Raw genomic sequence first — 12,436 nt, 5'->3', positions numbered from 1 at the left:
TCGGGCTAGATAAATTATATTAAGGTAATGTTTATTAATATGGAATTTTTATAATAAAATTAATAATAATACTTACCTGTATAATTTATCTAGTCCCACCCATCCTACTCCACGATCTGCCTATCACAGCTGATTTTCAAGGGAAGGTTTTCTAACTGTCAACGGCAGTGTTGCCAACTGGCAGACAGAATAGGAGGTAACAGGGTAGCCATTGTGATAAATTTTGGTGTGGTTTTTGGGGATTTAGGGCTAGATAAATTCTACAGGTAAGTATTACTAATATTAATTTTAGTATAAAAATTCCATGTTCATGTCACTAGGACCGCTCCTGCCCTAATTGGCCTGGTGATGGTTGTTCTTCCTGTAGAAAATGTCAGAGAGGTGTTTGAGGAAGAAGTCCTGTGAGAAGAACACTTTCTTCAAACTTATCCTCGCCTGTGTCTTGTGTTGCCTTTTTCCCTTCTTCCAAGGGTCATCTGTCAAGGAAGAAGAAGGCTGCTTCTCCCCCCTTAAAAAGTTACTTTTGTCGGGCTTCTAAGGGGTTACCTCCTTTTGGGAAGCAGTGGGTTCTCTTGTCAGCTCTTAATGGCGTTCAAGTGAATCACATACCTCACAGGGTCTTGCGTTTTCGGGAGCCATAGTTCTTAGAGACGATTATTGCTCATGGCTTGACTTGCCCACTGAGCCAGGACCCTGGTTGTGTTCATGCGATCAGGTTGGTTAAGCTTAGTTCACTTGTCTTGGCTTGGCTTATGTCACACCAGGCCCCTGGTCGCTTTTGCCTGATCAGCTTGGCGGGCTCGGCTTGTTCACTGCCTAGTTCCAAATCACGTTTACGTGATCTGCTCGGCTCACTCAACTTGGCTCAACCTGCTTGGATAAGGCAAATCGAGTACTCAGCTCTGTTTAAGAGAACTTTCTGCTCTCCTCAGGTTGGTGCTTTGCCATGGCATGAGCACCCTCCATCCCGTGCTGTTGTCATCACAGGTTGATGATCCCCCATGGTCTACCTCTTTTGCTGGTTCTTCCAGCAGGACAGGTAGGAATGCCTTTTCTCCTTACCTGTTCTCTTGACTCTCTTGTTTGTTCTGAGAGGTGTAAGGCGGACAGAGAGAATTCCGATGAGTTTGTCTCTTTTTTGGAATTTGGCTACAAGGTTTGGCATCTCAAGGTCAATCCTTAGATTGTCTCGTCGTACACTCGAGTAGTCAAGGAAAGTTTCCTTGGGTCCTGTTGAATCTCCTTTCAAGGAGAGAAGATCAGGAGTTTCACACCCCAGCAAACCTGGGAGTGTTTTCTTTGGGATGATGAATATCCTCTGTTTTTAATCACAGAGATCTTTGTGCACATTGATCTTGGGGGATAGGACTGTAGCTTCCCCTGTGAATAATCCTCACTGCTCGAGGCCCTTTCTCTTTCAGGAGAGACAAGGTTTTCTTAGGGTCACTGCATCCTTGTTTGTGAGGGTGTTCTCGACTAGATTAATACCTATCTCCGAACAAGAGTTCATTCAGTTTTGAGATGCCCAGTCAAGCTCTATTCCCCTCTGCTGCCATGACAGGAGCGATTCTTTTTTACCTTGGAGAGCTCCTGTGCTGACTGCAGATTGCCCTGTCTCTGCTTTGCCCAGGCTCAGGTCTCAGGCTGTTTCCTTTTGCCATGAAGGGTATCTTCTCTTGCAACATAAGACAGTAAGGCCTGGATGATACTGCTATGGTTTCCCTCTAGGCAGTCTCCTATGATATCTCTTATGATATCTGTGATCCTTCATTCCTTGAAGCCTTTGTCTTCTCAGAGTCAATCATTCCTAGAGAGGACTCCACCTTCTGGAGACCAGGCGGGGTTGGGGTGGGGGTGTTTATTCCCTACCCAGCACTAGCCAGCAACCTGTGGGCAATTCTGGTGCTAAGAAAAGGGACATTGTCCTAATTCAGATCTCTAGTTTTGTAAGTCCCAAAGTCCTGCTCGACCCTTACAAATGGCAAGGAATGTGCCAGGGCATCTGCCTTGTCCTCCGGGCAATGGCCAAGCCCTCAGGTACTGTTTTTATTTGCCTTGCCCGGCCTTAGGGTCGGACCAGCTTCTCCTTGATCCCTAAGAAGTCTCATGCTTTGTAGGACAATCATGAAAATACCAAGCCTTCTTCTCTCGTAACAGGTGTGCTACTGCTGGTGCTTGGAAGGAGGGTTGTCTGTATAGTCTGGACTTCATAATACAACATAGCTGAGACCAGGTAGTAGGTATCCTTCCTTCAAGAGAAGCACCTGCTATCTTCTGGGTTTCGACCATCTTCCATCGAACTTCTGTGCCACATCCTCTCCCATGTTCTCATTTTGGAAATATTCAGTTCGGCTAAGAGCTAGTTGTCTTCGGTGTCCTGTTATCGCCATAGAAGACTCCCCTTGGGACACCTTTGCCTTCACTCTCTACATTGTAGAATGAAGGAGGTCTGCTTCCAGTCCTTAATCCTTTTTCCTCTCTCAAATGATGTGGAAGGAATTAGGCTGGTGCTCGATCAACAGGACCAATTGGCTGCATATTCTCCTTGTGACATGCTTCTATTTTCAGATGCACCGACCAAGAATGATTGGCTCATACCTGTAGGACTGTTGTTTTCAAGATGTGCCACCAGATGATAAGTACCTTCATATAATATCCTGAGATTCAAGGTAGCCTTTGGGGGGCCTCCCAAGAGTTTCAGGATTTGGTTTTGAGGCACCCAGTGGTGTTGTTGAGCAACGCCACCGAGATGTAGTGGCATTTACACCAAATAAGAGGAGTCTCATTTCTCTCCTGTTTCAGCTAACATGCAGGTGTTCGAGTGTAACTGTAGTGCATTTGTTAGCTCTATCAGACAAACACATTTCTGGATAAAATGTATTGGCAGCAATTCAGTCTCTGGATTCGAGTGATAGGGTAGAGTGCTTCTTTCCTCAATCCTTCACTGAGAGATTGCTCGTCATAGTATTGTTTCTCCTCCGTCGAGATTTAAGTACTGATGAGAAACTTCTCTCTGTCTTACCATCACAGCAAACTCCCAGGTCTCTGGGTAGTATTTGACTCTCATTTAGGGTTCCTGTCTCATGCTTTGCACACTTTCTTGCAAAATCATCAGACAGAGATCTGTCTTGGAAGACTCCCCATCATCTTTCTGTTCACTGCCTGGTACAACAGAAGTCTGTGCGTCTTCTGCTCCATTGCACCTGACCCATGGACCACTACAATGACTCAGGATGACTTTTTGGGGAAAAACTTGCCAGTTTTCGTCTTCTTTCCATATTTTTCTAATTTGCAAGGTGTTCAATAGACACTGTTCACCCCAAATTAAAATTGAATGATGAAAGACTTTGCCTTTTACCCAACCTGTAGCTCTGCTTCCTAGGTACTGAGAGGAGTTCTTCCCTGACCCAACCTTCGGTGTCAGCAACACAGGAGGGGTTCTTCAGGCATTACATTCCCTGTGTCTTCACGACTAAAGACTATCCAGTTTCCCTTGCAAGCATAGGCTTTCTCGTTGAGCTGTGGTGGGATCACAATCTTTAAAAAACAAGTGGGTAAATCCCCCCCCCACATAAACCTAATCAATCCAGCTGCCAAACTCACCTCAATCACACTTTCCTCTTTACACTTCAGAATACAGCAGGACAATTGAACTCTACCTACACAGAAAAAAAAAAAACACAAACACATGTACTTACCCAACTCCAGATAATCCAGGGCTATCCTGTGCTGTCTGCTGGTCGAGGTCACTGGAACACTAACAACCACAAGACAAAAACCAAGAACCACAACACCACAACCAAAAACCACAACCATACAACACAACAAAAAAAAGGGACACAACCACAACCCAAGACCACTGCACAAATAATCACAACACAAAAAAACCAACAACACAAAAAGGCAACACACACTCACACCCACTAACAACATCAATAATCACAACAGCCCCCCAGCAACAACAACCCTCAACAACTCACAACCACACCAAGAAACCACAACAGCCCCCCCCCCAACAACAATAACAACAACCCTCAACCACAACAATCACTTACAACCCTCAGGAACTCAAAAGCACAACAAATCCAACAATGCAGGCACAACCACTCCAAAGCAAGCAACACCAAACTAACAACAAGTCAATCAAACAAATCAATAACACACAAAACTCAACTGACTTCCAGTGCCTTCAATATACTGCTCCAGACACTACTAACTGTCACCAGCTCTCACCAAAGACTGATTAAAAACACTCACTCAAAACACAGAACTCTGATCTCTAACAGCAGACAACCCAGAACTCACCAACAGCCAATACAGTCGTTAACCATCAAACCACCAATTACTCCTCTCTCTCTCTCTCTCTCTCTCTCTCTCTCTCTCTCGCTCCTGTCTCATCTCGTCTCTCCTCTCTCTCTCTCTCTCCTCTCTCTCACAGACGTTGTCAAATGGAACTCCATAACTCCTCCATAGAGCAGGAACAGAAATAGCTGGATAATTCTTTCAGTTCTCAATAACATCCTAGGCATTGGAGCCATCTTCACTGGTTGGTGTCGTTGGTGGGTCTTTTTCTTTGGTCAGAACTGCCAGAGTTGCTTCTCTCCTATTCACTTCTGAAGGACGTAGGTCTACATTCGCCCTAGTCTTTCACCTGAAAGTAGTAATGTTTCTCCTTAGTCGATATTCAACTGCTGATGAGAAACAGGGACCTCGAGTCTCTTGTTAGCATTTGACTCGTTTAGAGTTCCTGTCTCCCAAGATGGCATCTCGTCCTGCAACAGCATTGGTGAAGAAGATAGGCGATTTGCATGGATCTTCTTCAATATCACGGTGACTTTTCACTTGTACTATTGACTCGCACAAGGAAGAAGTGTCTAAGGACACATCTTTCTACTGGTTTTGTGAGACAATTGGGAGGAGGTTCTCTGCAGCTGGCAACAATGTCACCTCTATGCTCCTCATGAGAGATCATAAAACCAGTGGCTTAATCCATCCCTCGCATTCTGGAGGAATCTGTCGGTCTGGTTACAGAAATGTGGTCTCATCGTACCACATTTATGGCCATCTACATTTAGGTATTGCCCACAAATCCTTGGAACCTTTTTTCCTTAGACATGTGGTGGCTGCTCAACAAGTTGTTTTCTTACCCAGCCCAATGAGGGTCAGATATTTTGAAAAAATAGTCTGGTTAAATAACTAAATGATGTGTTGTGAATAAATAAGTTTTGGTCTTGTAGTTCGTTGGAACTAAACCTAGAATGGTATTATATCTCTCCATGATTTATGTATATTACATTGCAGAATTATTGTATTTTCTTTTTTAAGTGGTGTACTGTATGTAACTGTATGTAAACCATTGCAAATAAAGCTTTACAGTAGTTCTGCAATACATTTTTATTTTGAAATGTTTAAGTGAAATTAGCCTATTTTAAAATGACATGTTTTTAGTTTATAGTGATGTGGAATTACCCACACAGACAGGAATGGGACAAATTACATTTTTTCACACGTTTTGCCCTGCATTCAGTCATAACATGTTTGAGGTTGAAGCTCTTTCAAGTGCTTAGTGTACAATCTCATTGGTACTGTATTGTGTATAGAAAACTTCTATGTGCTAATGGAGATCACATCTCTTTGTCACAGATAACCTGTACTATTGTTACGGATGATCACTGATAATCTGCTACAGAACAGGTTTCCTTCAGTATCCTGTAAATTTTCCTCAGTAACATATTCTAGGTAAGTGATATAAAAGTGAAGTCACTGCAGTAAGAGAGAATGTTCATGAATTATATGTAGTATTTAATGTAAGCAATATAGAACCTATAGTCACTTAATGACATAAATGATTGTTCAAAACCCAGTCTGTTAGTTATTCATAATGCACTGACTGAGATTTGTTCCTACACAATATACAAACTTGATGTTCTTTACAATAGGAATTACTAACAGCGAAGCTGGCACACGGCTGATAGAATTGGCTGATAGATTCTTGAAGAAGGTGGTCAGGCAGTAACTACCGTCCGGTAGGCAGGGAGACCTGCCTGCCCAGATGTAAACATTCCAATTTTGTTTTCAGCTGTCTTCAGATGAAGACGTGTTTTCATGAGATCTTGCTCAACTGCCATTAATTAATTTCCCCAGTGGTATCTATCTTTTATTGTTTTTACATATTTTCAATATACTATGTTTGATATTAATACTGTTAATATGCAAACCCACTTTTTGTGAGAGCCTTGCAAGCTGCCGGTCCCCTTCATGTATATAGGGATCAGCAGCATGGGCATATAAACACCCTTACACTTTTTTCACCCTTTAATAGTAAGGGAAAGCAGTATTATAATTTTAGTATTGGAAAGTTTGAGAATTCATGCTTATGCTCCAGGAGAATTTACCTGGGGAAACCTCAGAAGTTTTTCTCTCCTGGTATTCTTCCTTCCCTTGCCCTCTTCGCTCACTTGTCAGGTAAGGAAGAGGAGGTGGTGTGTATGGTATGGATGCCCTTTGGTACGAGAGGAGTATCATTCTTTATTAATCATGTTTTCTGTTTTCTGCAGGTTGACAGTGGGCGATAGTAAATCACAGCAGTAGAGGGGTGGCTATCTCTTTGTTTTGTATCTGTGACATGATAGCATGCTCTGGCAATGACTCTCGAGTGTGTGTATGATTCCCCTGCTGTGAATCATATTAAAATGCTGCTGTTTTCCTGAAGTTTTATCACTGGACACATCTATCATCTATGCCAGCTGCTCTGTGATTGTTGACTCTACTTCTGATGATGTCTGTTCTTCATCCTGTAGGAGAAGTCCCCCTGAAGAACATCTTCTCCATTGCCTTTCCCTTCCTTTTCTGAAGCTCAAGGAGGCCTCCTCTGGCCAAGAAGAGGAATGATGCTTCTCCTCCTCCCCAAGGAGTTCCTCCTGCAGATTTCTGAGGGGCTGCCTTCCTCCCGAGGAAGCGTAATAATGGGATCTTTCATTGGCTCTTCCCAACCTTCAGTTCAGACACAGGACAAGAGAAGGGACGAGACATTCATGTGTCTCGTCCCTTTCTTCTTATTATGTTGTGTCGGACGCTCGTTCGCAAGTCATTCCGAGTGCTTGGGCTTCTATTAACACGCGAGCATTCAGAGCTGTTGATGGACCTTCCCGGTTCAGGCACAGGATGAGAGAAGGAACGAAACATTCGTGTGTCTCATCCCTTTCTGCCAACACAAAGGAGTGCTCATCAGTTCTTGGTAGACTCCCACCTGGTGTTCTGATTCTGAGGCTTCAACACCTGGATACAATGTACTCCTGGCTCTTTTTCTGTCCTTCGGGAGGATTCCAATTTGCAGTCTCCCATGGGTCTCGTATTTTGGGAGGGGCCTCAAGTGCATATTCTGTTAAATCACACTTTTGATCCAGTCTTAAATTCTCACATATAAGAACTGGTTCGAGTGCCTGTTCCTCCTTGCACCTTCTATGGTAAGTTCAAAGAAGGACCTCTCCTGATGATTGTCTGACGAAAGTCGAGAGTCTCGCTGATTGCTTGAATTCCTTAGAATTTTTGGTGCTCTCTAGGTGTTTTGTTTTCTGTGATTTCCAAACACTCAGGTGAGTCAGGCATTATCGATGATTGTTATCACAAGAGTCGGGAATCTCGCCGAGCGCTTGATTTCTTGGGAATTTTCATGTGCTCATTTAGTGCTTGGTTTCATCTGTTTCCGAGCAATCGGGTGAGACAAAACTCACCCGATTCTTGTTTTACAAGACTTAGGAGCCTCTCCAAATGCCTAGTTCCCATGGAAATGCTAGCACTTGCTGATTGCTTGGTTTCTTGTGATATCCGAGCTCTCGGGTGAGATAAGTTTTCATGATGATTGTCCTTGGGAGAGTCGGGAATTTTGCCAAGCATGTTAATTCATATGAATTCTGGCCCTCGCCGAGTGCTTGCTATTGCATCCCTCTACCAGTACAGGAGTTTGCTCTTCAGTCTGGTTTGGGCTTATGCAGAGCATGAAACTGCATGCCAACACCTTGGTGCATGATCAAGTCCCATTCATGTGCCAGGACCTTAGGGTCTGAACACGTATGACAGCAGGCTCAGAAGCCCGCTATTCTTCTTCTTGGGGCTTTGGCCTCAAAGGAGAATAGTGTATTGGGGGGTTTTGATAGTTCTCTGCTGACAATTACCACTCATAATTATGTGGTTGTGATCTGCTCAGCTCACTCAACTTGGCTCGGCCTGTCCGGGTCAGCCAAATGAACTCTCTGCCCTCGATCAGGTCGGTAGCATAATGCCCTCCTTTCCTATGTTACGGTCTTCGTGCAGTCCTGGTGTCATCTCCTAGAGAATCAATTTCCACAGGAAGGGGTCATCGTCTTCATCCTCGTCAGTCTCATCTGCTACTGCCTCCTCCCTTTCTCCTCCTAGACTTAATATGTTGTACTTTGCTCTTCAGTGCAATTCTCTTTTGAGTTTTCTCCTCATGGAAAAGCAGCAACTTGTTTCTCTTTACTGGTGCTGTGAGTGTTGTGTTATTAGAGTCTAGAACATTTCACAAACCTTCACATTTATGAATTAACAATTAATGCAAAACACATAGCCACGATATTAAAGAATGGTTACGGTTTTCAGACTTCGGCATTAACATATGAGAAGAAATGAGATAAAACCCACAGGTGCCATTTACTTAAATGTCACTTTCTTAAGGTAGGTCTGCTATAACTGATCCATTTATCTTCAGTTGACATAAATGTACTATATACATAAGTACAGTGAAACCTCTACATACAAAAGTCCCTACGTACGAAAAATTCAGGTTACGAAAGCAAAGACGAAGATTTATTTGCTTCTGTGTACGAAAATAATTCAGGTTGCGAAAGGGTAAAGTCCGAGATTTGCCCGGGCTGCTGAGAACAATTTTAAAACTAGCGCACCGCCAACTCAGTAGACTCGCCACCATCCTCCCGCTCTCCCATTGGTTCCTGATGCTAGTCACCGCCATACGATCCTGCTCTCCTATTGGTCAGCATCTGTCCCATCATGCCTTGAACATTTTTTGCGGCAGCGTTATTGTAAACACTGGAATTAGTTCATTCACATATATTTTGTTTGTTAATGTACGCTCGTGTTAGTGATTACGCTTTCGTTGTACTGTAAGTTACTTTATCGTGTTGTGTGTGAACTTAATTACTTACGTTATTAGCCATGGGTCCAAAATTACATGAAGTTCACGGAAAGAAAGAGGATGCTTTCTATGGAGAACGAAGATGGAGATAATCAAGAAGTGTTAATGTTTTCTCCCATTTGTTAATGTGTTTCGTAAAGTTTAGTGTTAATGTTTTCTCCCATTTTTTTATGTGTTTCATAAAGTTAAGTGTTCATGTTTTCTGCCATTTGTTCTCCTCCTCTGTCGTCACTTTTGGACATTGCCTCACTCAAAAGGTAAGGTACCACATTTTACTACATGCGTACGTACATGTACATACAGTATTTCTTGTACCCTGTACACTAATACACTTTATTTAGGTACAGTCATAGTTATGATAGGTATTGAATGGTCCAAATTGTTGTATTTCATTGTTTATTGGTCATTTTAGCTTTATCATAAAATTTACTGTGGTGTTTTTGTAGGGCTTGGAACAAAAAAATCAGGTTACGAAGGCCGCTTCAGAACGGATTAATTTCGTAACCTGAGGCACTACTGTATGTAGCTTATACAGATATTTCAGGATAGTGATATTTTGGGATAATTGTTGTATTTATTGTTAATAAAAGAAAAATATTTTACTGTTGGTTTCTAAAATGTTTATTTTGCACAACAGGTGCAAAGGCCATGAACTTTTACAATGTTCACATCAGTCGTCTAACCCCCTCCATGGATCCATGTGCTTAAACATACCCCAGAGAGGTTTGTGTGTTGTCCACTCAGACAAAAAATGTTGCTCAGATAGCAAGCTTTAATTTGATACCATAAAATCAACTTGTGCCTGAACATGAAGTGAAACTTCAATTTTCGCCAGATGTGAAACTCCACTATTTTGCCTCACTTTCACTTTCACTTGCTGCAGGCCTTTTAAGCAAAAACCTATCTAAGGAGCTTGTTTCTGCCTCCCTTTCAAAATGTTGTGGAAATGAGTAAGGCAAGTGTCATTAAAAAGAGCTGAAGCACGACCAGTAGACAATTTATCAGGGTGTTTCTTTTCAATGAAGTCAGAAACATCCTGCCACTTAGCCAACACTCCCTTAATCTCCCTTGAAGAAATAAAAGAAATAACTTCCTCCAGTTTGACCTGATCTCTTGCAACACCTCCGAATGTTTCATCATCTGTAGTTCGATCAACTCCTCAGTCGTGAGTTCTTGATGCTCCTCGACAAGGTCGTTGACATCTGCCTCATCTAGCTCCAGCTCCGTGGACTTTCCTAGAGACAATCTCTTCCAACACAGTGGTCTCAGGCCACAATTTCTTCCATGCTGAATTTAAGGTTCTACGAGTTACACCCTGCATGCTTCATCAATAATTTTCAAACGATTTACAATGTTGAAATGGTCCTTCCAAAATTCACGAAGGGTGAGGTTGGTATTATCTGTGACATCAAAGCATTTCTTGAACAAATGCTTTAGGTACAACTTCTTGAAATTGGAAATGACCTGTTGGTCCATGGGCTGGAGCAGTGGACTTGTGTTTTGGGGGAGATAGAGGACCTTAATGAAACCAAATTCATCAAGAATGTCATCTTCAAGACTTGGAGGGTGGCCATGGGCATCTAGGATGAGAAGACATTTCAATGGCAGGTTTTTTTCCAGCAAATATTTCTTGACTGTCGGACCAAAGGCCAGATTTACTCATTCTGTGAAAAAAAATGCCTGGTAACCCATGCCTTTGCATTTGCTCACCACATCACTTGAAGTTTTTCTCTCAAGATCTTGTGACTGTTGAAAGCTTGTGGGTTCTCGTATGATACACCAACAGTGGCTCGATGTTGCAGTCACTGCTGGCATTTGCACATAAGGCTAGAGTCAATCTATCCTTCATGGATTTATGCCCCGTCAGTTTCTTCTCTTCAGCCGTGATGAATGTCCTCCATGACATCTTTTTCAAAAAAGACCCGTTTCATCACAGTTGAAGACTTGTTAGGGAATGCAACCTCTCACAGCAATAAGTGCAGCCAATCGTTCAACGTACTCCTCCGCGGCTTTCACATCTGAGCTTGCAGCTTCCCCAGTTACGAACCGAGAGAGGTCCGCTTCAAGTTCGATATTATGATAAACAAAAAGAATTCAACACCAACAGTTGAAACTGGGGATACGAATATAGAAAGAGACACTAACACAACAAAGGTTTATTTACAAGCTTACTAACAAAGATAAATGAAGAATGGTATCTCCTATTTACATAAAAAAAAGGCAAAATCTTACAATGCGTGAACTGGGGAAGTAGTGAGGTGATTCAATACTTTCTGGCCAGTTTTGTGACTCGAAGCGATGGCTTCACAAAGGGAGAACTGCAATTGCAGACGTCTTCTTGACTCCGTATTGCAGAAAATAATGTCTATTCTAGATACTCGAAGGGCAGGAACTTCTCTAAACCTCTTGCAGGACGTTTCTTCTCTGAAGTCTTGCTCTACGTTGAAATGCCTCGATCGTCCACTCCCGGATGACTTGACCAGATCCCGATTAAACTTTCGAGCGCCTTTTGCTCTTTGATCCTTCGTTGGTTCCTTCTTCTCTTATCTCTCTCTGACGATCTCTGCTACTAATCTCTCACTGATAATCTGATCTGTGGCTCTTACTGATGATCTCTTACTCTGTGACTAACTGATGATCTGCTTCTCTCCTACTTCGTCCGTTATACGGCATTCTGGAGGGCGGGGCCTTCGGCGAATGTCACAGTCCCGAGATTACCGGAACGATTTAGAAGTTTCTCGACGAAGAATTGCGGATTCTAGAACTTCTCTTAGATGCGTTTTCCTTTCCTTCATCTTTCTTTGCTATGAAGCAATTACTATGACACGTCCCCCCAAAAAGAGAAAAAAATTAAATCAACTGATTTTATTTTTTTCTAAAGAGAAACAAGAATTAAACAGCAGGGGAACAATTCTGCAAAAAGCTTTAATACTTCTCCATTCACTCAACCACTCGTGCCAAAATAGAAAACGCTCATTAGGCTACTCATTCTGAAAACTCTAGTGAGGCTACTAGCTATCACATTATCCTTTCCTCTTACTTTTTCCGTTTTCTGAACTCTGTTTAAAATCTTGCGTTATCTCAAAACTAATTTCTCTCAGTAACACTGTCACATCGAACACTGGCGGTGGCCATGGTACGGGGCGTTCTTCATAATTCTGAAGCAAATTTACATTCATTGACTTTGCTCTACTCTTACCCATATTAATTCCATAATGTACCTTTCCCCTCTCCTCTAACACTGAAAAAGGAACTTCGAACTTA

The 12,436-nt window shown here is 42.5% G+C and overlaps 1 long non-coding RNA gene across 1 annotated transcript in view; it reads left to right on the top strand.

Annotated features, from left to right (window-relative positions):
* The window catches only part of LOC135204755 (uncharacterized), an 86,455-nt gene that overhangs the window by 26,322 nt on the left and 47,697 nt on the right, over positions 1–12,436 (top strand). The window contains exon 2 of the long non-coding RNA XR_010312332.1: positions 5,644–5,739. This is a non-coding gene — a long non-coding RNA (uncharacterized LOC135204755). The remainder of the gene's footprint in view (positions 1–5,643; positions 5,740–12,436) is intronic.

Source organism: Macrobrachium nipponense, chromosome 47 (assembly GCF_015104395.2).
Source record: "Macrobrachium nipponense isolate FS-2020 chromosome 47, ASM1510439v2, whole genome shotgun sequence".
Classification (NCBI taxonomy): Eukaryota; Metazoa; Arthropoda; class Malacostraca; order Decapoda; family Palaemonidae; genus Macrobrachium; species Macrobrachium nipponense.
Note: the sequence above shows the minus strand (reverse complement) of the source record. Positions and strands in the feature narration are given on the sequence as shown.